General features: G+C 51.2%; 1 protein-coding gene across 3 annotated transcripts in view; it reads left to right on the forward strand.

Annotated features, from left to right (window-relative positions):
- DTX1 (deltex E3 ubiquitin ligase 1) overlaps positions 1–25,630 on the forward strand; it is a 110,093-nt gene that overhangs the window by 75,203 nt on the left and 9,260 nt on the right. The gene's annotated exons all lie outside the window — the stretch shown is intronic.

Here is a 25,630-nt window from a genome sequence, read left to right on the forward strand (position 1 = left end):
GAACACCCCTGGCCTCCCTTCCCAGTATCTTCACTCATCAATCTAATGGCTTCACATCGCCAACTTTGGGTACCTCAGTGCACACGACCTGTTCTCTGGGCAGCCTCGCTCTGTCTGCATTACCTGTTGGCCCCAACACTTCCATCCACTGCCAGGCAGTTTTACAGACCTGGTGTTTGACTCTGTGAAGTCTCACTGCCATGCAGCACCTCTGTGGCCCTGCCCCATCTCTAGCCCCTTGGCCCCAGATATGGGATGATCACACACGGCTGGTGCAGGGACAGCTGGTCTGAGTTTATTGCAAGACTCGGGGCTGGTTAAGGGCCCCCTTGGCTGTTCCATACAGCTGCTGGCACTGTGCATACAGGCAGGGGGGGCTTTGGCTGCTGGGTGCTGTGGCCCCTGCAGGGTGCAACTCCATTGACTTCAGTGGATGTGCACCTACTTTCCCCAGAGCTGCATTTAGTCTGGATGCTGGAGATTTTTAGACCCAGGTGGCAGAGTTTTAGACCCAGGTCCCCTTCCGCCCTATCCCTGACTTACAGGATTTACACACTGGGTACTGTTGGAAGGGAATCTCGGCCTCCTAACTGGAGCTGGAATCAGGAGCTAGCCACAAAGCTCACGAAAATGCCCTCCCCAACTGCAGCTCCCCTTTTAGTAAACAGTCTCTCCCACAGGCTACTTCTGGGTTGCACCGTCCATCTGGGCTGCTTCTCCTCACCAGCCGCCAGGCTCACCTCCAGCTGCAGCTGCCTGAATCCCCCCAGCCTGGAGGGCTTTCGCAGTCCAGAGATTCTCGGTCTGGTCCTTAGCAAAGGGCTGACACTGAATCGGAGAGAGGAAGGAGCCTTTTCCCTGTGACCCTCGCGTAGGATGGACACACTTGTCCTCCACTCATGCCTTGGCCACTCAGGAGATCTGATAACTGGGGGAAGGGCGTGAGGTCTGGCTCTGAGGCAGCCGCTACTGAAATCTGCCTTGAATTTCTCCTCCTCTTTTGATCTCTGTCTCTCACTGCTCCAGCGTCTGGGCGCCAGCTGCTCGGCAGTGCAGGAAGTGGAGCACAGAGGCCGTTCAGCTGCGGTTAGCTGGGGAGGGATGCAAACTAACATCACACTCTGCCTGTGGTCCCCTGGTCCACCCACGAGTTCGAGAGCCGACGTGAGAAAATGCACTTCCCTTCTCGCTCACCCACCTCCTGCAATGAAAACAGAGCAGCTTCAGCCGCCCAGCCTCCCGCGGGCCCTGAGAACCCCTCTCTGGCTCGGCAGCACCTTTGCAGCTGGGCTTCTCAAAGGGAGGCCTGGGACAGGGCTGTCTCCGAGGTAGCATCTCTGACCAGCTCGGAGCCCCCATGTGCTGCAGAGGTTAGTCATCAGGGAGGGGTCAGAGACAACGTTTCCAGGTAGGTGTATATACATGTGCACACACACACTTCTACGGGGATCTTACACACACAGATACACACTCTTCTTCTGAGATCTCTCACATACAGATATGCGTACGACACTGATCGGGGATCTCACAAACACTCACCCCTGTGTACATGTGCACGCGCACACACTGCTGGGGACCTCACTCTCCCCCAGGCACGTGTACACGCACACACACTCTGCTGCGGGAATCTCACCCGCACAAAGACCCGCTCTATGCAGGAAGCATCAGGTCGAGGCAATCCCAGCAGGTGGTGAGGAGCAGCAGCTCCAATGGAAAGGGTATGCACACGTACGCTCGGTCGTGGGGATCTCATACACACACCTACACAGTGATCCACACTCACAGCCCACACCACACAAACCCTGTCCGGGGGCTTTCTCTCTCTCTCATACACACACAGATCAAGATCACACTCACGCACACCCCAGCAGCTTTTTAAAGAAAACATCCAGAGCTAGGTGTTGCACTGACAATGCTGAGAAACTTCCCAGGGGCAGGGGCAGTGCTGTTTTTCAGTCATCAGGTGTTCTCGCAGGAAACCAGCCTGACCTATTTTCATGATTTGTAACAAGGTATTTGGTGAAAACTTTTCACTGGTTTCGTACTGAGAAAACCAAATGACTCTGGTGAGTGAAAGCCGCAGCAAGACAGCGTGCCAGAAGGTAGGCAAGTGTCCCACGCCAGCTCTATCATCACCACAGTCCTAAGCCAGAGTCGTTCCAGTCCTGGGTCCCTGCACACAGCTATGCCAATGCACTGCACTTCTGACCTGCAGCCCCCTACACCACACCGGTATTCCAGGTCAGCTCTAATCTGAGCCAGAGAATCCCTGTCTCTCTTGATCCTAGGCACAACAATAGCTCCCCCGATGCATTTGTTCCCTCCCTGCTGTTCCAGTCTTAGGAACAAAGGACCTAAGACATGACAGGACCTCTTGGGTGATTGAGTCCTGCCCCTGCTATCACAGGCAGCTCCGTCATATCCCCCTATTCATAAACTTCCCAAGCTCGATCCCAGACTCGTTTGGTTGTTTGCCCACCTGCTCCTAGTGGTAGGCTGTTCCAGAACCACCCTCCTCTGATGGGTAGAAACATTCTTCTCATTTCCAGCCTCAGTTTACCCATAGCCAGTTTATCCTCATTTGTTCTTTAGCTCCAATAGCTCTTCCCCCTTCTTGGTATTTACCTCCCAGTGCATTCACAGAGAGCAATCAGAGCCCCTTGCAGCCTTCTTTCTGCTGGGCTGAGCAAGCCAAGCTCTCCAGTCTCCTCTCCTAAGATGGGCCCTCCGTCCCCTGGGCAGCCTAGCAGCCCATCTCTGCACCTGTTGCAGTGTGAATCCAACTTTCTTGCCCCCAGGTGACCAGCCTGGTACACAGTATTCCAGAGGGGAGCTCACCCATGCCCAACTCGGCGCCATTTCTTGTGGTGCTCATTGCCGTTTTTGCACTGCCGCACAGTTCTGCAATCTCCGTTATGCTAGTGCTGGCCACTGACACAGCATCTCAGTCCTGACCTGCGCTGCCTCGAGCTCTTCCAGTGTTGCGGCCCTGTCCCAGCTCTGCAGCGATCTTTCTGTTCCACCCCCTAGCTCTAGCAATGACCAGCAGCCAGCCTGGAGCAGCAGAAGGCAGTTGACCAAACAGTGATGCTCACTTAGCCACACATCACCCCGTTGATGTCCGTGGGAGAGAGTGTAACAGGATCAGGGTCCTAGCTCATCTCATGCAAAAGGCTTATGGGAAAAGAGCAGGGTTGGAAACAACAGCTTGCCTGGGAAATTCGCCGCCGCTCAACTGACGAGGGAGGCATGTGAATACGTGGGATGCGAGACCACCACCAAACAGGAGAGTGAGAAAGAACAGGTAGTTTAAAAGGCAGCATGGTCTAGTGGTTAAGGCATTACCCTGGGCTCCCTTCCCAGCTCTGCCTCTGCCCTGCTTGTCCCCCCAGCCCACAAACACACACCATAGACAGAAGAATAGGAGGACTTGTGGCACCTTAGAGACTAACAAATTTATTAGAGCATAAGCTTTCGTGGACTACAGCCCACACCATAGACAGTCATCTCTCCGAGGCAGGGACCGTGCGTCTTGCTGGGTGTTTGCACTGCGCTGGGCACAATAGAGCTTGTATGTCCCGCCTGGACACAGCTAAATAGCAATCAGAGCAAGTGAGAGCTGGCGAAAGAGGGAGGGATTTTCCGGGCACTGCTGACCTGCAAGGAAACCATTGCAGCGAAATGCAGAGGGGCTGGGGCTGCTATGCCAAGCTGTCTGTGCCCGGCCAAGGCTGCCACCTGGTACGAGCTTCCTTCCTCTCGGTGACACTGCGCTTTCGCTTCCCTAGTGCTGGGGACTGATCAGAGCTGGGTTGTGGTAGCGTTCTGATCCGCAGAGACTGTGCAGCCCACAGCTACAGATGGACAGGTAGGAACCCCCACCACCCGGTAGATCCAGCCAGGAGAAACGTGTCTAATGTCTCTTGTCACCTTCGTGCCTGTGGGAGGGGCTGGAGTGACAGCCCCGCAGAGCAAACCCTGTGGAGCCCCAGAGTGGGTAGCAGCAGGGTAAGCTTCCCAGCAGGATGGCTTGACAGTGACCGGGAGAGACCCCCCTCTAGGGGTGAGAGGGGAGCTCTCTCTCCAGGAGCCATTCAAGCCTCAGCTTCTTAGCTGTCACTGCCAACAAGGCTAGTGAGTGCCAGCTGTGCTGGGGTTTTGGTGGGAGGGAGCCATGTGCCCCAGGGCTGGCCTGACACCCAGCACGCCCATTGCACAGAACCCGCATGCCGTCATCAGCTCATTTTCAGAGAGTGGTGACCTAGGCGAGCTAGAGGCAAAAGTCTCTGAGTCCTGCACCCAGCTGCCATGGACGAGGGCTTGGGGCTTTGTTTCCATTGTGCTCGTGACTAGTGACCTGGCCCTGAGTGTTCACTCCTTGGGGGCGTTTGAGATTCCAGGCGTTCACTTTGGGATGCCTTTCCCGTGGGATGCAGGCCCCAACTTTCCCCTGGAGCAGGAGTGGACGGCGCCTCCATGCAAATAGAGTAACCTCACATCTCCTCCCCCAGGCAGCAATAGCTAGGGTGCTGGTGGGGAGAAAAGGGAATTCAGGCTAATGTCTTTCACTTCCTTTGCAGCTAAGGAAGCTATGTGGGGTTTCCTGGGGTCAGACGTTAACAATTAGCCACTCTGCAGTCTGGAAGGGCACGAGGCAGCCCTGGGCAACCTTAACTCTGCCTCAGTGAGGATTTTGGACAGCTAATGATTAGTTACCCTCTGTGCAGACATAATGGAAAATACAATCTCTGCTCCCGGAGAGTTTACAACACACAACAAAATGTGTAGTCCTGATCGTTCAGTCTGGGATTGCATGGTCACACCTCGGGTAGCCTTTTCTCTCACACAGCAAATAGTGAATAGGGCAGGATTCTGTGTGCCATCCTCAGATTTGGATGTTACAGAGGGGTGTCTAAGGCTATAAGGGAAAGGAGTATGCTCTTGTATTGTTTGACTAGTAGGCTATGATCATGACTGTATTGTGATGATGCGTATACGCATGGGGGGCAGAGTTAAGGTTACCCATGCAGCCTTACCAGGGCTATTTTCTGAGTGCTTAGCTGTGCAGCTATAATGTCCTGTTAATACAGGTTTCTTTTAAAAAGGGTTTGGGTTCAGGACCGATCCCCAGCTGGTGTAAATCAACCTAACTCCATGGATTGCAGTGGGACTGTGCCAGTGTACATCGCCTGAGGATCTGGCCTTTGTCTCAGTGGTTTCCCCTCTACTTTGAACTGGTTCTGCTCTGTACCAGCCTCTAGATCTTTATATAAGCCGGGGCAGACTAACAGACAGACACACTGGGGGGCCTAGTCCCCATTTAATTCCACTTCTCTCATTTGAGAGCGACTCCACCTTAAACCAAGCCAGGACTCTGTAATCTCCCCTAAGCTGTTATTTATCAATGGCAATGGCAGCTGGTGGCTCTTCCCAGACACCCCACCCCCACCCCCCCATCGCGGACTGTGAGGTCATTGGCAGGGGAGGTGCCGTTCTGCCCCTTACAGAGGGGATTAAGGCCCTGTATAAAGCCACCTGATCTGCCCTCCACCAGAGCCTTTGAAGCCAGAGTCAGGGCGAACACCAAGCAGGCTTCCCTCCCCTGGTGCTGCGCTTGCCGTCTCTGGAGTGACACACCCTGGGTCACAGCCATGAAGATCAAGCTGGTAGCTGGGTGAGTGAGCTGGCGGCATGAGGCCAGGAGGGGCAGGGAGAAAGGTGGAGAGCCACACCTCTGCTTTACAAACTGGCTCCTGCGCCTTTCATGGGAAAGTTTGGCCCTGGACTGCAGCCAGAGCAGGATCAGACCCTCTGTCCCACTGGAATTTGCTCCCTCTGGGTCTGAGTGGAATGAACAGGAGACTTGTCCGTGACTGCAGAGCAATGGGAGCTGGTCCTCTCAGCTTCTCTTGTTTAGGGCAAGCCTGGGGCTGGGTCAGGGCTCCGTGCCTGGCTGTGCTGTCAGTCGCCAGTGACACCGGGGAGTGGGCCGCGTTGGAGAAGGGGGGATGGGAATGGCTGTATTGATGTTGCCCTTTGGCTGCTTTTCCTTGTAGGAAAGCAACACAGCTCGGGAGGCCAAGCCAGCTTCAGTGATGCCACAATCCGGGGGCAGGAGTCCCACCTCGTCTGTGCTTTGTCTCATGCTCCCATAGCCCAGCTGCGGTGAGGGCAGACAGACAAACAGCGCCAGAGGAGAGCCTGGGGCAGAGTGCACAGCCCCTTCCCCGTCAGCTCCAGCTTCCCAGCCCCAGGGAGCCAACAGGCCATAGCTCCGGGTGAGGGGCCCTGGGCCCTGAGCCAGTCTCTCCTGGACTCTAATCCCAGCACTAGATCCTGTCCTGCCGGGAGTTAATCTGGGATAAGGCTGAGAGCTCCCTGGGCTGATGTTAACCCCTTAGGCACTGATACCTATACTTAGCTGCTGCCACCAAAGCGTTCATTTAGCCAGCATTGTGGAAAATGCCAGTGACCTAAGGGTTAACTCTTGGTTTGGTACTTTAGGGGTTTAGCATTAGGCAGGAGTGTGCTATTTATATATGTGCATGTTTGCCTATTAGTGGCTCTTGGCCACCCCTTTGCTATGGCTGCAGAGCTCCTCTTAACACAGCAAGACAGGCACTAGCCCCGTATGCCACGGGTGGAATGTACCCCAGGGGCTGTGGGTTCTCACTTGTACATTGCAGCTACCACCTGTATGCACTTGTGGAGTTCTGCAGAGGTTGACTGAAATGGTCAAAACCACTCACCATGGGCCTAATTTTGCTCCCACTGAGGTCAGCTATCCAAAGTCAGTCTCACCCATTGATTACAGAAGGCATCTAATCTAATCTCTCTCTCTCTCATATGGCCCCCAACACCAGAGTAGCTGAGCACCTCACTGTCTTTACTGTGGTTATCGTCACAGCACCCTGTGAGGTAGGGATATGCTATTATTCCCATTGTACAGATGGGGAAGGAAAGACTAAGTGACTCACCCAGGGTCACACAGGTAATCTGTGGCAGAGCAAGGATTGTCTTCTCACTGGTGTAATTGCATCAGACTCAGTGGAGTTGCTCCTGATTTACACTGGTGCGAGGGAAATTAGGGCCAGAGATTGCATTAAAAGATTCCCACTCACAGTTCATATCACTGTATGCAACACCTCTCAAAGTGCCTCCCAGATGTAAAGCACCAATGAATTGCAACCATCTCTGGGGTGGAGGACAGCAGCCAATGGGGAAATTTCAGCTTAGGACATGGGGCAAACCCTTACCGTTAAGCAGAGCAGGCAGGATGCTGGCTTTTAAGCCCTCGACTGCAAGAACCACACACACAAAACATTAATAGTTTGATTTTCAGAGCTAGCAGGTCCCATTGTGAACAATGAAGAATTCCCTCCTGCCTCTTTTCCTATTGAGAGAAATTTGGCCCTAAAAGGCTGAGTCAACCTGACTGAACCTGGGGGCTGGTTAGTCTAGTGGCCAAATTGGCTAGTACACTCTGTCTGCTTTGCACCACTGCACGGATGCAAAATAGCCATGAACCCAGTTTAATGGGCCAGTGATGCCAGGTTTGTATCACTGGCGTGGCACAAGGCAGCAGGTGCCTATCGGTGCATCTGGCCCTAAGTGTTTCAAATCTGATGCTCAGGCCCCTAAACCGTCCCCTGCTATTGTTTGAAGCCAGGCAGTTCAGAGTGAAGGTTCTAGCTCCTCCGTCTCCATCCCCCTCCCTGCATGCACAGGAGTTTGAATGGCAGGTACTGGGATGGATGGTACCAGCTCACTTCAGCACCATTGAAGCACTAGTTGCTAAAACAACACACCTATTGGACGCTACTGAGAATGATGCTTCCTCTTGTAGGGCCTGATCCTGCCCGGTGCTGGGGGCTTTCAAGACCCATTGGGCCCAATTCTCCACCTTGTGCAGTCATCTACACCAGGGCAAGGTGGATGTGAAGTTACCAGCTCAGAACACTAGTGTGAATGGCAGTGCGAGGTGCAGGGCAATGGAGATGCTGCCCATTGACACCCGTGGGAGCTGTGGGGGCTCAGCAATTCCCAGGATCAGGCCCGGATAAGGAGCTCATCCATCCTGTGACCTTCATGCCGCAAATGGACCCAGGCGAAGAGATGCAGGATGATGGTGGCATCCCTCTCTGATGCCTTTGTGCCGAGGTAATGGTGCAGCGAGTCTGGTGCCAGCTATGCAGGCAGGGTTCTGAGCTAGCTGTCTGTTGTGTTTGGGGCCAAACTGCACACACTGGTGTAAATCAGAAGTAACTCCACTGACACCAGTGGAGACAGGCCTAGGAGAGCGAGGGTGGAACTGTAGTGTGAGGACGTAGACATGAAGTGCCATGCCGGAAGCCGTCATGAGAGAAATCCCTGATCCTGTGTTTATTAAGCTCCCCCTGCAACACATCCTGGTCCACTCTGGTAATGTGGAGGTCTAGGAACTGCATAACCATTCCACGTCTCCCTTTCTTTACAATAAAAGATTAAATGTTAAATTATGAATCCACGTATCTACATTGAACAATTCAAAATAAAGGTCAGATTCCTTAAAACTACGTACAGTACTGTGTCCCCTTCCCAATTCCATCTACATAGTGCTGAGCAGTAAAGATCGAGGCTCTGAGGGGGGTCTGACCAGACCCCAGCCCATGTTCTCACTTCTGTTGCAGTTACATGCAGAGCTCCCTGTGGAAGCAGCTCTTGGCCTGATAGACCTTCAGGTCTCAGATCCTCTCTTTGGTGTGTTGGGAAATATTGAAGATGAACCTGATTCCACTGGAGAAGTTCTTTTGGAGTCACTAGGTAGGATCTGGAAGCTTCTGCTGAGTTCAGAACAGTTCCAACTGTCTGGGAGCTTCGGAGCCAAACTTTGTTTGCTTGTCTCAGCTCAGGTAGTGCCTTTGTTCTGTACTGAACATTCATATTTTGTTGCTGCCAAATTTTTATTTCAACAACCTGTTTTCAAAATTCATTCAAGTCGGACCATTTTGGTTTAATCTGTATCAATGCCACAGCTTAATCCTTAGTCCTCTTCCCCTCAGAGTTCTGCTGGAGGTAGTCCAGAGGCCAGTGGGGTTGACCGATATGCCAAGAGTGCCTCATATGGTCCACTGATTTTTGCAAAGTCTGCACTGCTCTCTCCACCTCCCTGTTGCTCAGGGGGTAATGTGGGCCCATTGTTCAAATCAATGTATAATGTTCAAAATCAAAGTCCTGTGCAAACCCTAGGAATATTTCAGAGGTGAATTGAGGCCCATTATCAGATATGAGAACTTGAGGAACTTCATATCTAGAAAATATTGACTTAGAATCATAGAATCATAGAATATCAGAGTTGGAAGGGACCTCAAGAGATCATCTAGTCCAACCCCCTGCTCAAAGCAGGACCAATTCCCAACTAAATCATCCCAGCCAGGGCTTTGTCAAGCCGGGCCTTAAAAATCTCCAAGGAAGGAGACTCCACCACCTCCCTAAGTAACGCATTCCAGTGCTTCACCACCCTCCTAGTGAAATAGTGTTTCCTAATATCCAACCTGGACCTCCCCCACTGCAACTTGAGACCATTGCTCCTTGTTCTGTCATCTGCCACCACTGAGAACAGCCGAGCTCCATCCTCTTTGGAACCCCCCTTCAGGTAGTTGACGTCTGCTATCAAATCCCCCCTCATTCTTCTCTTCTGGAGACTAAACAATCCCAGTTCCCTCAGCCTCTCCTCATAAGTCATGTGCTCCAGACCCCTAATCATTTTTGTTGCCCTCCGCTGGACTCTTTCCAATTTTTCCACATCCTTCTTGTAGTGTGGGGCCCAAAACTGGACACAGTATTCCAGATGAGGCCTCACCAATGTCGAATAAAGGGGAACGATCACGTTCCTCGATCTGCTGGCAATGCCCCTACTTATACAGCCCAAAATGCCGTTAGCCTTCTTGGCAACAAGAGCACACTGTTGACTCATATCCAGCTTCTCGTCCACTGTGACCCCTAGGTCCTTTTCTGCAGAACTGCTACCTAGCCATTCAGTCCCTAGTCTGTAGCAGTGCATGGGATTCTTCCGTCCTAAGTGCAGGACTTGGATGACCTGTGCCTAAGAATCATAGAATGTCAGGGTTGGAAGGGACCTTAGGAGGTCATCTAGTCCAACCCCCTGTTTAAAGCAAGACCAAGCCTTAACTAAATCCCCAAATGGTCCCCTCAAAGATTGAACTCATAACCCTGAGTTTAGCAGGCCAGTGCTGAAACAACTGAGCTATTCCACCAACACAACACTGCTGTGGGCAGTGCTAAGGTGGCTGTAACTTGCATCGCTCAGGCGGGTGTTTTTTTCACAACCCTGAGCGACATAAGTTAGATTGACTTAAGCAGTGGTGTAGACGTGTCTTGAGGTCCCGCCAGTATGGTAGTAGGTCTATTGGAAGTTGACTCCTTCAACCCCATCCTCTTTGGCAAAGTTGAGTAAATTTCTAGCAAGTCTCATCCTTTAGTTGCTCATCTCTAATTTGCTGAAGTCAGCTGGCATATTGCTGACATCTTTCCTTCTTCCATTGTTAGCTATTTAATTGGGGCTCTAGATAGTCTCTGCTGCTATAAGTGCTTTCCCTGATGTGTGTTCAGTGTTGAAAGAAAATCATATCAATCATAGTCAAAATCTTTGAATCCTAGATGGAAGGTCATTCCGTGGTTTTGATCACAACAATGCCACTAAGGGCTTGTGGTCTGTTTCTGTTAAATTTCAAGCCCAATACAAATGCACTGAATCTTTTGCAGGCCTAAGTAACTACTAAAGCTTCCTTTTCTACGTGATTATACCACTGTGCAGCTTCTCGGTATGAATGCACCAGAGCTCTGGGCTCTTTCTGGCTGCTGTTGTGTGAGCGCTGCTCCTAAACCATATGACGATGTATCAGCTGCAGCTGTTGTTGGATAGTTGACTGAGTATTGTGCCAAAATATACGGAGATGCTAGTAGTCCTTTTATAATATTAAATGTGTTTTGTTGTGTGCTCCCCCAGATCCACATAGTGACTGACCATCAAGGAGAGCTCTTAAGGTGTTGCTAGGTGAACTAAATTTAGTAAGAATTTCCCAAAATTATTTGGCATCCCCAGAAATCTTATAGCAGAAACATCTTGGGTTCCATTACGGTGGGTAATGCCTTCAGTTTGTCTGAATCTTATTTCCTAATTATGTGTCCTACAAATTTTATCTGCTCCTTTTCCAATTCACATTTCTCATTCCGAGGGAGGCCAGCTTGTTGGAAACATCTCAAAATGGCAGGTAGTTGCTCATCATGCTCCTTTTTATCTCTGCTATATACCAACACATCATCTGCCTGGCACAGGACACCTGGCAATCCTGGCATGAGCTGAGAGATTCGCTTTTGGAAATGTTCTGGTGCTGAAGATATGCTGAATGGAAGCTGATTGAAACAGTGCCTTCCAAATGGGATGATGAATGTAGATATAGGCATAGATTCTTTAGCAAGAGGGATTTGCTAGAAGCCTCCTTTCACATCTAATTTTGAGAACACTTTGGCCTCTGATAATTGAACTAATATCTGGTCAACTGCATGTTTCTTTCTCTGCACATGCTTGTATTAAGCTGCATGAGGCCCACACAAATGTGGAGTTTTGCCACTGGGCTTCAGTGCTACAACCTTCCCCATGAACCAGTCAGTGAGTTCTTCTATCTGGGAAATAACTCCTATATCTCTAGCAAGGGTATAGAGATGTGGCATGGGGCTATGAGAGCAAAGGCAGTTGCTGATGGCAGCGGTTTTATTTTGTACTCCCCTGACAGCTTTCCTAGCCCTGGGAAGATGTGTGGATACATCTCCTGTATGGTTTGCTTTTTGCCATTAATGCCATTCCAGTTTCTCTAGTAGACATAGTCCTTTTCCTGATGGCAACACTAGTAGGGGAGTTGTCAGGACCTTGTATTAAATATATTATGTGTTGAAGAACTTTCCATCCTTTCTCCAGTTTCCCAATGAACTGGCCACAAACATCCAATGTAGTGTCACTAGTGCCACATAATATCTTATTTGGTCTTTGCGGAGCTCCATCTTTATAATCTTTTTTTGGAATTGCAGTGACTGCTGCTCCAGGATCAAGGTTTTAACCATCTAGATTCATGTTTGTGTACCAATGTGTTGTCCATTCTGTTGAGGATATAGTCCCTAGATGTATGGACTCATTGTCATCGAATGCTAACACTCTCTCTCAGATTATTTCCACTACTCTTAGGGACCTGAATGTTTTTGCAGGATGTCCCATTTTGTGGCATCTCCTACATTCTGCCTCTTTGGTTGCCAGAAGTGGCTTGGTGTCTTGCCACATCTTCCACAGCTTTCTGAACCTGGAGTCCTATTAACGTTCTTTGGACACCAACTCTCTAGCAGTGCACTGTGCTTACATTGTAAATTTGGTCCAACTGCTTCTTTCAAATTTGTGTCTTTACTGTGTCAGTGTGGTCTGACGCAGGCTCCCCATGAGTCACGTTGCTGTTTTTTTCTGATTTCTTGCATTCACTCTTTTGTGATAACTGGAAACATGGGGGAAGAGTCAATCTGGCTACCTCTCGGGGGATGCTGCTATGGAAAAGGAGGCAGAGGGACCAGAGCCACAAGTGGGAGAGGGAGATCCAGGGGAATGAGAGGAGTAGGCAATGAGGGAGCCAGGTAGAATGTCCAGAGAAAAGCTCAAATGCCTGGAAGCATGTTCAGGGGGAGAAGAGTAGAAAATATATATACACCTATCTCATAGAGCTGGAAGGGACCCTGAAAGGTCATTGAGTTGAGTCCAGCCCCCTGCCTTCACTAGCAGGACCAAGTACTGATTTTGCCCCAGATCCCTAAGTGGCCCCCCTCAAGGGCTGAACTCACAACCCTGAGTTTAGCAGGCCAATGCGCAATCCACTGAGCTATCCCTCCCCCATAAATGTAGTATCTGGTATAGCTTAAGTGTCTTCTGATGGCTGCACATTTTGAACAGTCACCTGGTAATGTGGGCGCAGGGTGACAACACATCTCTTATCTAGCCCTGTTTATCATTCCAGCCACACTGCAGATAGGTGCAAACCAAAGGCCAGGCCCCATCCTGTGTTGGGACAGTTTGGAACCTGTTCTGTCTCTGAATGGGTTGGCTCCATCCTTCCAGGATGAATCATGTTGCAGAAGGTCTTGGAGGAGAGAAAACCGGCAGAGCTCCTTGCGGGTTTAGGACTGGAAATCCAGGGGTCTGGGTGGGTTAGGAACAAGGGGCATCTGCCGACCTGTGTGCTGGGCAAGGGCTGGATTAGCAGGTGGTGCTGCAGGTCAGGATTGTGGTGCATTAGCAGAGCTGTGAACAGAGCTCCCAGTCTGGAGTAACAGAGAGCACTGATGCTAAGGAGAGATGTGCATTGGCTGAACTTCACAGAAGTCACAGAGTGAAACAGCAGGTGCTATCAATCAGTCCTTGTGGCTGGGGTCCAACAGGGGAATGTGTCAATCCAGACAAACAAAATAATTGGTTGCCCTCAGAGGTTAAAAAATAAAATAAAATGTCATGAGGAAAGTCCTGCTCCAGAAACCCCTTCCTCCCCCTGTAGAAATAACACTTCCCTGAGCTAGAAATAGGTGGCCTTCCCTTTAAAACAATGTAGAGACTTTAGAATCCAGAACCAAAGTTGGTGGCCAAGATTTTCAAAAGTGATTTTGGAGGCACAGCCTAAGCTATCTTTTGACACCTTAAAGGGGCCAGACTTTCAGAGACTGGGGGGTCTTCACTTTGTCAAAACCAGACTGCTTTAGGGCATCTCCATTTGGGCATCCAAAAACGGAGGCACCCAAAATTAGGTCTGGTTGGGAAATGTTTTTTTCTACCTCTAGAAAATTTTGATTTTTTACCAAAAATTCAGATACTGAAATATTTCAAATCAGAAATGGTGCCTCATGGGAGCTGTAGTTCGGCTGTGGCATGCTCCCATTCTTCTCTATAGAATGAGCTCCCTGGTCAGACTAAATTTCCCATGATGCACCAGTCTCCACTCTTGGTCAGGGGAGGCAGTTGTATCAAGGGGAGTCCCTGGCCATGGTGCATTATGGGCGATGTAGTCCAGCTGGGGAGCCTGGCCCATAAAGAAGAATGGGGACATGAGGCAACTGAACTACAATTCCCATGAGGCACAGAAGCAGCATTTCCAAACTGAAATATTTTGGTTTTAGGGCATTTGGTCTTTTGATGAAAAATCAGAATTTTCATGGAAATCAAACACTTTTTGTGGAAAATTTTTAATCGAAAACTCCCAATTTTCTATTGAAAAGTAGTTTTCAACCAGCCCATCCCCAAAAATCACTGGTCACATGTGAACATTTTGACTGGTATTTTTAGCATTAGAAAATTGTATAAAATGGTTTTAGTGTATCTGTTGGATGTGTATCAGGATGGAATCAGGATTGCTTGACTGTGTGTCATAGACTCAATACTGTTCATTGTCAAACAAGAGTCTCTTGTAGCTCAAGCTACAGGGTCCCTTGATGTAGGAGGATGTGCTGTGTGTATGGATTTCCTACGTGCATTTAATAGCTGCCATGGTGCACAGGAGTTTCTGCTGTCCATGAAACAGAAGTACGCTGAGTGGCTTGTTATAATTAGTCAATGTGGGGACCATGAAGGGTAAATATTTTACCAGTACCCCCTCCCTCCTTTTGACAGGTATGATCATATTTACAGTATCCTTGCCCTGATGGGATGTAGGATCTAAAAGGGAAGAGCAAGAGAAGCCCTACCCTGGAGTTTTTAGGGCTGCCACCCTCCCAGTTTCACCGGGAGTCTCCCAGAATCAGGCTCTATCTCCTGGAGGCTACTGAAGACAAACCGGGAGATTTTAGACCGCTAAAAGTCCAGCAGCGCAGCAGGGCTTAGCCAGTCTCCCTGCCTGCCCCGGCCCCGTGCTGCTCCCGGAAGCGGCCAGCACATCCCTGCAGCCCCTGGGGTGCGGGCAGGGGGGCTCCGCACACTGCCCGTGTCCTGAGCGCCGACTCCGCAGCTCCCATTGGCCTGAACAATGGAGCGTTGCATCACAGCCAAACAGGACTGGGTGCCAACTCCTCCCTGACCAAAGGGCCATCCCTGGGACCATTATCCCCTGGTGACTAATTGTTAATGCTAGTTTCTAAAGTCTGCTTTCAGTATAAATACATTATTCCATAACTATTACCCGTACATACATCTTGCAAGGTGTACAAAGTTTAACAAGCTATGAGCTTTCTGTAGACACCTCACCTGTTATTCTTTGCAGATAAATGTCCTATAAGATGTGTGCTTGGTGGAGTGAATTTGTCAGATGTGAGGTGAGAATTATTTGCAAAGAATAGGGGACCCTTTGCTAAGGAGCCTCTGGGTCACACGTAGGAACAGATTTTCAAAGGTGCCTAAAGATGCAGATCAGTGTCCAATGGAATTTTCAAAAGCACCTAAGCACCTAACACCCATTGGCTTTAATACTTTTGAAAATCCCATTCAGTGCCCATCTGTATCTTTAGGCACTAATGTACCTTAATATGTGAGCCTCACATCCCCCCACCTGCAGAATGGGAATATTGGCACTTACGCCCCTTCCTGCAGGGCTGTTTTGAGGGTTCCTGGGGTACAGGACAGGGAGACAGACACACAGAGTACCACTTTGTCAATCAGCCTGGAATTGGAGTTGGAGGATCCTTGTTCCAGAACCTGACGAGGGCTGTTATGGTGGCTTGCATTGTTGCTCTGAAGACGGGGAGATGGTTGATTGATGTTCGGTCACCGGGTGGATGGCATTAGGCATGATTTCTCACTTAACAGAGTGGGCTGTGTGAAGGCTCTTCCACGAGAGTCAACCTGGTCCAGAAACTGGCAAGCACAATCTGGGGAGCATCAGCATCAAGGCAACGGACATCAGCGATGGCCCTTGTGTACTCTGTAGCCAAGTACTGTGCACCGGGATGGACCAGAAATAGCCACACCTGACTTGTTGATATCCAAGTGAACACTGCAACGTGGGGCATCCCTGGAACTCACCAGGCCTTGCCTGCCTGCTGCTGCACATTGCTCCCCCATCCATTGGCCACGATGCCGCAACCCTTTGGGAATTCCAGCCAATCATGGAAAACAAACGTCTCCCCATCTACCAGGACCTCAGCGACATCCCTCATCACTGCTTGGAGTCGCCCTTTTGGATCCACGCGTTTAACCTTCACCAGTGCAACATCAACCCTGAGGAAGCCTGGAAAGCCAAAGGGAGTTCACAAGAAGTCACAAACAAACACCTTGTGAAAGATGCAACACAGAAGAACCCTGGCTTCAATCTCCCACGAAGCTCATGAGCAACCCTAAACCGCATCCACACAAACCATGGCAGATGTGGATACCTGCTGCACAAATGGGAAATTAAAGACTGCAGCGTGCGACTGTGGTCACCAGAATAGACCATGAAACATAGAACGACTCAATGCCTGATTCACAAATACGAAGGAGGTATCACAGCACTACACTCGCTACGTCTGACGCAGTTATCTGGTTAACCATCTGAGTGGAAAAACATCTACATCAGCCGTACAAAGACGACTGGAATTTGGGTCAATCAATCCAAACAGGCCCCCTAGGAGTGGTACAGAATTTCTGCCCCCACAGCTGAGAAACTGCCCCGTCTTATAGCTGGAAAGCCAGTGCAGAGCTCTTGGCAATACCATAGCAGAGAAGGTTAGCTGTAGTCATCCTAAAGAGTGCAGTAGTGCAGCCAGTGCTGAGAAACCCTGGCCTTGATACCAGAGATCTCTCCAGCTACCCCCAGCTTCCACCCGCCCTTTGCACCACCACCCAGCATCATGGGTCCCTCTCAGTCACAGCCGGATGCTGCCCCAAGACAGCCCTGCAGGTGCTGATGGATATGGTCCCTATGCCTCTGGCCATGGAATAAACCACTATACTGCTGCTGCTAGAGCTCTCCGCAGTCTCTGATGCCATTGCCCAGCAGTTCCTGAGCTCATGCCTAAGGAACCTGCCAGGAGTAAACTGGGAGCATTGCGCTTGATCCAGTCATTCCTGTAGGTCCCAGAGGGGCAGAATGGACACGTGTACATCCTCATCCAGATCCTCACGCTATGGAGTGTTCAGACCCCACTCTAACACCTGTGGGAGAGAGCTCAGAGAGAGGGGAATTACCATAGGGTCAGGGCAGTCCGGGAACTCGGCTACATGTCTCCTTCACTGGGCAGCATCTGCAGGCTTCAAGGTGCCCCAGAGCCTGGAAGAAATAATCAGCGGGATGAAGAGCTAAGAAGTGTGTGTGGGGGGGGGAGGGGAGCAACACTTCAAGGAACTTAACCAAACTCTCCCCTCACCTTCCCTTGAAGGCACCATACCATGAATCATCATGGTGGTGCAAAGCCCAGGAGTCGGGCCTGAATCCTCACCATTCCTGGGCACATCGATTGCTGACAGAGGCTCCCAGAAAAAGGCCACGCCACCATGATCCATGCTCGCATCACCTTCAGGATGGGCCAATGGAACTCACCGTAGCTAGGGTTGCAGTGCCCACCCCAGGGGAGCTGCGGCTGTCACAGCATACAGCAGCGCCGCTCATGAGCAATAAAGGCCAATGCAACATAGGGCTGACCTAGGAGAGAAGGCCTTAAAAGCCAGAGGCTAAGTGACCAAGGGGAGCTAGCGAACAGGGGACTGCAAACAGGGGAGTTTGAGAAGGAGTTTTTGGGAGGGAGATGTAAAATAATCACTCTGGTTAGAAGGGCCACATTGCCAGTGCCAACGCTACTCCTGTCTCCTCCACCTTCGCCTGTATCCAGACAGAGAACCTAACCGTGGATGCCTCTACCCAGATCCTGGTGTGGATTTCCAGAGACTGTGGCCTGCATTTCCCACTCTCAGAAAGCCAAGCTGGGGGGGGACCATCCAGTGTGAAAGGTGCCTGCTCGTGGAATCTCTCAGGAAGCAGATGGGAGAGCTACAGGAATTCCTTGAGAGTATTCATGTGGAGACATCCAAGGCTGAGGAATCTAACTACAGAGGACTGCTGTCACACCACCGAGGGAGGAGGATAAGGCTCTGGTACAGGGAGGACACTGGCTGCTGGTTACTTCTGGCAGCAGGCAGTGCTCCACCCCTGCTCCCAAATCACCCACCGTGATGATGGAAAACCGATATGCTGCCCTGGCAACGAGCAATGAGGAATCACCCCCAGAGGAGGAGGAGAAGCCATGTACCCCCAAGGCTGGCAGGATCGCAACCACGACTCCCAGGAGGAAACGTAGGGTAGTGATGGTTGGAGACTCACTTCTGAGGGGGACAGAGGCACCCATCTGTCACCCTGACATGGCATCCCGGGAGGTATGCTGCCTGCCAGGGGCCTGTATCCGAGACGTTACGGAGGGATTGTCGAGGATCATCCGGCCCTCTGACTACTACCCCCTGCTACTCATCTACGTGGGCACTAATGGTACTGCAAGATATGACCCTCAGCAGATCATCAGTGACTGCAGGGCTCTGGGAGGAGGGTGAAGGAGTTGGGGGTGCAGGTGGTGTTCTCTTTGATCCTTCTGGTCAAGGGTAGGGGCCCAGGCAGAGGCAGAGACAGAGACATCCTGGAGGTGAATGCCTGGGTGCAAGGATGGTGTCATCAGGAGAGCTTCGGCTTCCTTGACCACGGGATGCTGTTCCAGCAAGAAGGGCTGATAAACAGAGATGGGGGAAGGGGAAGAGTGTATTTGGATACATACTGGCTAACCTAGTGTGAAGGGCTTTAAACTAGGTTTGAAGGGGGCAGGTGACCAAAGCCCACAGGACATGGAGACCTGGGAGAAGGTTCGGAATTTGGGGGGAGCATGGGCTTTTATAGCAGGGGTAAAGGAGAGACAAGACAGAACTGGGGGCGGGGAATCAAATCAGTATCTTAGATGTCTGTATACTAATGCAAGAAGTATGAGGAATAAACAGGAAGAACTCAAAGTGCTAGTAAATAAACACAACTGTGACATAGTTGGCATCACAGAGACCTGGTGGGATAATACACCTGATTGGAATGTTGGTGTGGATGGGTACAGCTTGCTCAGAAAGGACAGGCAGGGAAAAAAGGGAGGAGGTGTTACCTTATATATTGAAAATGTATACACGTGGACTGAGGTTGAGATGGAAATAGGAGACAGACTTATTGAAAGTCTCTGGGTAAGGGTAAAAGAGGCAAAAAACAAGGGTGATGTCATGGTAGGGTCTACTATAGACCATCTAACCAGGAAGAAGAGGTGGAGGAGGCTTTTTTTAAACAACTAACAAAATCATCCAAAGCTCAGGACTTGGTGGTGATGGGGAACTTCAACCACTCAGACATCTGTTGGGAAACAACACAGCAGGGCACAGATTATCCAACAAGTTCTTGGAATATATTGGACACAATTTTTATTTCAGAAGGTGGAGAAAGCTACTGGGGGGAGGCTGTTCTAGATTTGATTTTGACAAACAGAGAGGAACTGGTTGAGAATTTGAAAGTGGAAGGCAGCTTGGGTGAAAGTGATCACGAAATGGTAGAGTTCATGATTCTAAGGAATGGTAGGAGGGAGAACAGCAAAATAAAGACACTGGATTTCAAGAAGGCAGACTTTAGCAAACTCAGGGAGTTGGTAGGTAAGATCCCATGGGAAGCAAGTCTAAGGGGAAAAACAATTGAAGACAGTTGACAGTTTTTCAAAGAGACATTAGTAAGGGGACAAGAGCAAACTATCCCACTGCGTAGGAAAGATAGGAAGTATGGCAAGAGAGCACCCTGGCTTAACCAGGAGATCTTCAATAATCTAAAAATCAAAAAGAGTCCTATAAAAAGTAGAAACTAGGTCAAATTACAAATGATGACTATAAACAAATAACACAGGTATGTAGAGACAAAATTAGAAAGGCCAAGGCACAAAATGAGATCAAACTAGCTAGAGACATAAAAGGTAACAAGAAAACATTCTACAAATACATTAGAAGCAAGAGGAAGACTAAGGACAGGGTAGGCCCGTTACTCAATGGGGGGGGGGGGAAACAATAACAGAAAATGTGGAAATGGCAGAGGTGCTTAATGATTTCTTTGTTTCGTTTTTCACCAAGAACGTTGGTGACATAACATAATGAATGCCAGTGAAAATGAGGTAGGATCAGAAGAGGTTAAAATAAGAAAAGAAGAAGTTAAAAATTACTTAGACAAGTTAGATGTCTTCAAGTCACCAGACCTTGATGAAATGCATCCTAGAATACTTTAGGAGCTGACTGAGGAGATATCTGAGCTATTAGTGATTATCTTTGAGAAGTCATGGAAGACGGGAGAGATTCCAGAGGACTGGAAAAGGACAAATCTAGTGCCCATCTATAAAAAGGGAAATAAGGACAACCTGGGGAATTACAGACCAGTCAGCTTAACTTCTGTACCGGGAAAGATAATGGAGCAAATAATTAAGCAACCAATTTGCAAACACCTAGAAGATAATAAAGTGATAAAGTAATAGTCAGCATGGATTTGTCAAGAACAAATTGTGTCAAACCAACCTGATAGCTTTCTTTGACAGGGTAACAAGTCTTGTGGATGGGGGGAAGCAGTAGATGTGGTATATCTTGACTTTAGTAAAGCTTTTGATACTGTCTCGCATGACCTTCTCAAAAAACTAGGGAAATGCAACCTACAGGGAGCTACTATAAGGTGGGTGCAAAACTGGTTAGAAAACCATTCCCGGAGAGTAGTAATCAGTGGTTCACAGTCATGCTGGAAGGGCATAATGATTGGGGTCCCACTGGGGTCAGTTCTGGGTCCGGTTCTGTTCAATATCTTCATCAATGATTTAGATAATGGCAGAGAGAGTACACTTATAAAGTTTGTGGACGATATCAAGCTGGGAGGGGTTGCAAATGCTTTGGAGGATAGGATTAAAATTCAAAATGATCTGGACAAACTGGAGAAATGGTCTGAAGTAAATAGCAGCAGGAGAAACCCAGGTTCAGACAGGGGGGCTCTCAGCCGCAGGGCCATGGCTGCAGAACCTCTTACCAGCAGGGATCAGATGGAACCCCAACCTGGTCACTCACAGCATGAACCCACCTCTTGGGTTAATGTTCCCCAGGTGATGATGTCCCTAAAAACATTGGCAGCAACAAAAGTGGAAGATGGGGAGAGAAGAAACATCCTTAAGGCTATCATCACCTTAAACTGAACTGTGTCTGGTATTAGGTACCACTGTGGTAGGGGCCTAGAAAGACCATAGACGACAGGACAGGACGGATTATGCAGAGTAAAATAGGTGCTACGGACTACATTCTCTGATGGCAGATCTCCATTCGAATTGGGCCCTGGGTATAGCTAGTGATGGGGAGTGGAAGGGCTGCTATGTGCCTTGGAGCAGGGCTCTCAATCTTCTCCTTTCTAAGGCCCACAACATGCTATAAAAACTCCACAGCCCACCTGTGCCACAATAACTGGCTTTCTGCATAGAAAAGCCAGGGCTGAAGTTATTGCCTGAGGCCCCATACCACAGGGGATCCCATGAAGGTCAGTTGCTCAGGCTTCAGCTTCAGCCCCAGGTGACTTGGCTCAGTGCCCTAGGGTTCAGCCCCATGCGGTGGGGCTTCAGCTTTCTGACCTGGGCCCCAGTGAGTCTAACACTGGCCCTGCTTGGTGGACCCCCCTGAAACCTGCTTCTGGCCCCCCTGGGGGCTCTGAACCCCTGGTTGAGAACTCCTGCCTTGGAGGGTACACGTTTCTCTCTGTGGCTGGGTGAACCTGTGCTGGGCATGTGCATCAGGGGCAAGTTTAGTTCCAGCCCTGGATTTTAGCCCTGCCCTCCTCTCCAGCAGATCAGGGTTCTTTGCATCCTGGGGCTTTGCTCAAGCCCCTCTCTCCACAATAGTCCTAGAGGTTGTCTACACTACAAAATTCTATGGGCTGCTGGTGTCCACACTGCCGTCCTTCTGCCGGCGGTGCTCCTCACCAGGAGCGCTTGCACGGACTGAAGCAGCACACTGTGGGGCACTGACTGCTGCACCGGGCTCACAGCTGGAGCCCCCCACACACCCCAGGGTGACAGCCCGAGCAGTGAGCCCATGGCTGTGCAGTTTTTCAGCAGGGAGCCTGCCAGCCGTGAAAATGACATGCTTGGAATTTCACAGCTGCCTCCAGCTCTGAGGAGCAAGGGGCTCCCTGCTGTGAAAGTGAGCCCCCCCTGCTCACAGCAGGATGCCCAGCTGAGGCAGGAGAAAGTCTCTGAAGAGCAGGAGCATGGTGCAAAGCTCTGGTTGGCTGGAGAGTGGCTGTTGCTCTCTGGCCAGCCCCAGGGGCAGTAACTGCCATGCTGGGCTGGGCTGCTTTAGTGCTTCCCATCAGCCCTGACTGGGAAAATGGGGGGCAGTGCTGCTCACCTGGAGAGGGGAGCCATGCCCAGCTCTCTGTAAAATCCCCATCCATGCTACCCAGGTGCCTCCCAGCACTGGCTGGCGAGGCCTCCGCGTGCTGGCTGGGTCACATCCCCATCCCACCCACAGTGGGCAGCGGTGGGGCCATCACTTGTGGGGCATGTCGCCCAAGCTCCAGAGGTGTGAGGACTCCCTAGAGGGCTGGGCAGGGGAGCCGGTCATCACTGGGAACCCCTAAAATCTGTAAGCAGAGTCTGGACGAGCTCTTCCCTAACATCTAGTGATGAGCTGTGGAAAAGGACTTCAGGAGCTGATCTCATTTGCATGGGCACACCCACCCTGCCTAGGTGCTCAGCATGATGGGATTGCTTGCCCAAATGATCACTTTTGGCTGGTGTTGGATCTCCCCATCTCCTTGTTATTGGGCAGGAGTAATAAAGGGTTTTTATCCTTGTGTGAATCAAAGGCAGCAGAACTGCACTTGTCATATCCTGATGGAGGGACTCACCCTCAACTAAACAGCACTCGCTAGGCAGGAGACATGGGTTGATGGGACCTAAAGCCATCCTAGTAGATTTGTGGGTGGTTGGCAGGATAGCTAGTAGCATGGTGCAGCGTTTGACTGGTAGGGTAGCTAGCAAAAAGGTACAGTGATCAGCTGGTAGGGAGGTGTGCTGATCAATTGGCAAAGAAGAACAGAGCATGGATCAGCTGGTAGGCTTCCTCGTAGGGAGGTGTGGCAATCAGGTGCCTGGGAAAGAGGAGCTCTGCTCAAGTGCCTGGGCAGTGAAGAGCCTTTTTACTCCCCTTCACCCAGGGCAGAAGGTGAAATCTGCAGATGCGCCCCTGGGTCTGCACTGACCAGGGGCAACACCTGTGAGTGGGGTGCAGAGAAGGGATGGGCACGTTAACGGGACTTTGGGTTACTGGAGTTCAGAACCTCACAGCAAAGGACACTGCCCAACTGACTGGGGGTGGGCACTAGCAGAGTTAGGTGGGAGAGGCCTGCGCATCAGCTGCCTGGCTCTCGGTGCCAGGAAAATTCCAGCACTAAATCCACCCTCCCAATCCCCAACCACGGCCATACCCACTACATAGCCAGGGGCTGAATTCGCCACCGCAACCTGGCACCCACTGGTACTGGCACCCAGCTCGTGGTTCCCGTGTGAGAGAGGCCAGGCCAGGCCAGGCGAGAGGCACACAGGTTTGGGAAGGCAGGGACCATCCCTGCTGCTGCCGCAGAGCACTGCAGCTTTGGAAGAGAGCCAGTGATGCGCTGGCATCCTGCCATGGTGCGCTCTCGGCTCACCGGCCCAGCAGCCAACACAGAGTTAATCAGTCGGAGGAGCATGGGCCGATGGAAGCCCGTCAGGAGTGTTCCTAGCCGTGTGTGCACACGCTGCGAGCACACGCACACATGCTGCGAGCACACGCACACACGCTGTGAGCACACGCACACATGCTCTGAGCACACGCACACACGCTGCGAGCACACGCACACATGCTCTGAGCACACGCACACACGCTGCGAGCACACGCACACACGCTCGAGCACACGCACACATGCTCTGAGCACACACACACGCTCAAGCACACGCACACATGCTCTGAGCACACGCACACACGCTGCGAGCACACGCACACACGCTGCGAGCACACGCACACATGCTCTGAGCACACGCACACACGCTGCGAGCACACGCACACACGCTCGAGCACACGCACACATGCTCTGAGCACACACACACGCTCAAGCACACGCACACATGCTCTGAGCACACGCACACACGCTGCGAGCACACACACGCGCGCTCGAGCACACACACACACGCTCCGAGCACACGCACACACGCTCCGAGCACATGCACACACGCTCCGAGCACACGCACACACACTGCGAATGTACACAAAGGGTCTCACACTCAACGGCTACACCCATAAATTCACTGCCTGGTGTGTGCACCCTGCAAGGACACATGCACAGTCAGGTGTGATCCCAGACAGGCGCACGGGTGGTGGTGAAAGCTCCCTCATCTGGGTCACTTCAAGCCGAATAGGACAAACACTGGAGAACACCCCAGAGGGCTCACGCCTGCCCTGCTCCCTGCCCCTGGAGAGGAAATCCACGGGACTGCGCTTTGCCATCTCTAATTCCTGTGACCAGTTATGTCAGTGTCTGCACCAGAATGCTGCTTCTGCCGAAGTAAGCGGCCTGCTACCCCGACATCATCACTCCAGCTCCACCAGAGGTGCAGTGCTTATGTCGGTGCAGTGAGGGAGACACAGTGTCCGTGTAGACACTGCCTTACTTCACCCCTTGCTGTCACTCCTGTCAGCTTCATGGCTGCTATTGTCTGTGCTCCGTAGTGCTCACAGCTGACGCTGCTGGTAGGCTCTGCTGTGAAACTGAGCTGGTGCTGGGCTCCCACTGGTGCTGGCTGTTCCCAGCCCGGGGGCGTGGGATGAATCACTGGGGTAGGGGCTCTGCAGCCTTCCCTCTCTCCCTGGGGCCTTGCAATACAGTGAGAGCACATGGCAGTGAGGGGGTCCTGGTCCCCTTCCCTGCCCCCGCCCCGAGGGGGAGGCGGCTCCTAGAAGCAATCCAGCAGCTTTACTCCACAGGGAGCAGGATCAGCCTTGCTGACATTTTGGCCCAGCCACAAGAGCCTGAGCGCTAATTAACACGATTGAGCACAGGGCTTAATTGACCAAATGTCTGGGAAAGCTCTCATCACCCCCGGCGGCTGGGCTCTTCATTACCGCACTGACTGGGCCTGGTGCTGGCACAACCTGGCCCCCCCATGGGCTTCCCCTCCCCCCAGGACTCCTGGCCCACCGCCCCAATGTTTGGTCCAGGGGAAGGAGCAGGAGAGGGGGGAGACAAGCCTGTCTCGGGGGTGTTCAGCCTGAAAAGCAGAACAGAGTGCTGGGGGGGGAAGGAGATCAGTGGGTATTTGTGGGGTGGGGATCGGAGGGAGCCTGGATCCTAGGGCAGAATGGACATGCTCTGGCTGTCGTGTAATGGATTGGTCCCTTCTCGCCTGCAGGACTCAGAATGCCTCACCCAAGGAGAGAGGGGAAGGCTTATTATCCTCAATGCGCAATGGGGAAACTGAGGCAGGGGAGGGCCATTGCCCCAAGGCTGCCCAGTGAGTCAGCACCAGAGCTGGAAGCAGAGCCCAGGGGCTCCCTAGCAGGAGCTGTACACAACAGGTTAGGGGCTCA

This window comes from Chrysemys picta, chromosome 15 (genome assembly GCF_011386835.1).
Source record: "Chrysemys picta bellii isolate R12L10 chromosome 15, ASM1138683v2, whole genome shotgun sequence".
Lineage (NCBI taxonomy): Eukaryota > Metazoa > Chordata > Testudines > Emydidae > Chrysemys > Chrysemys picta.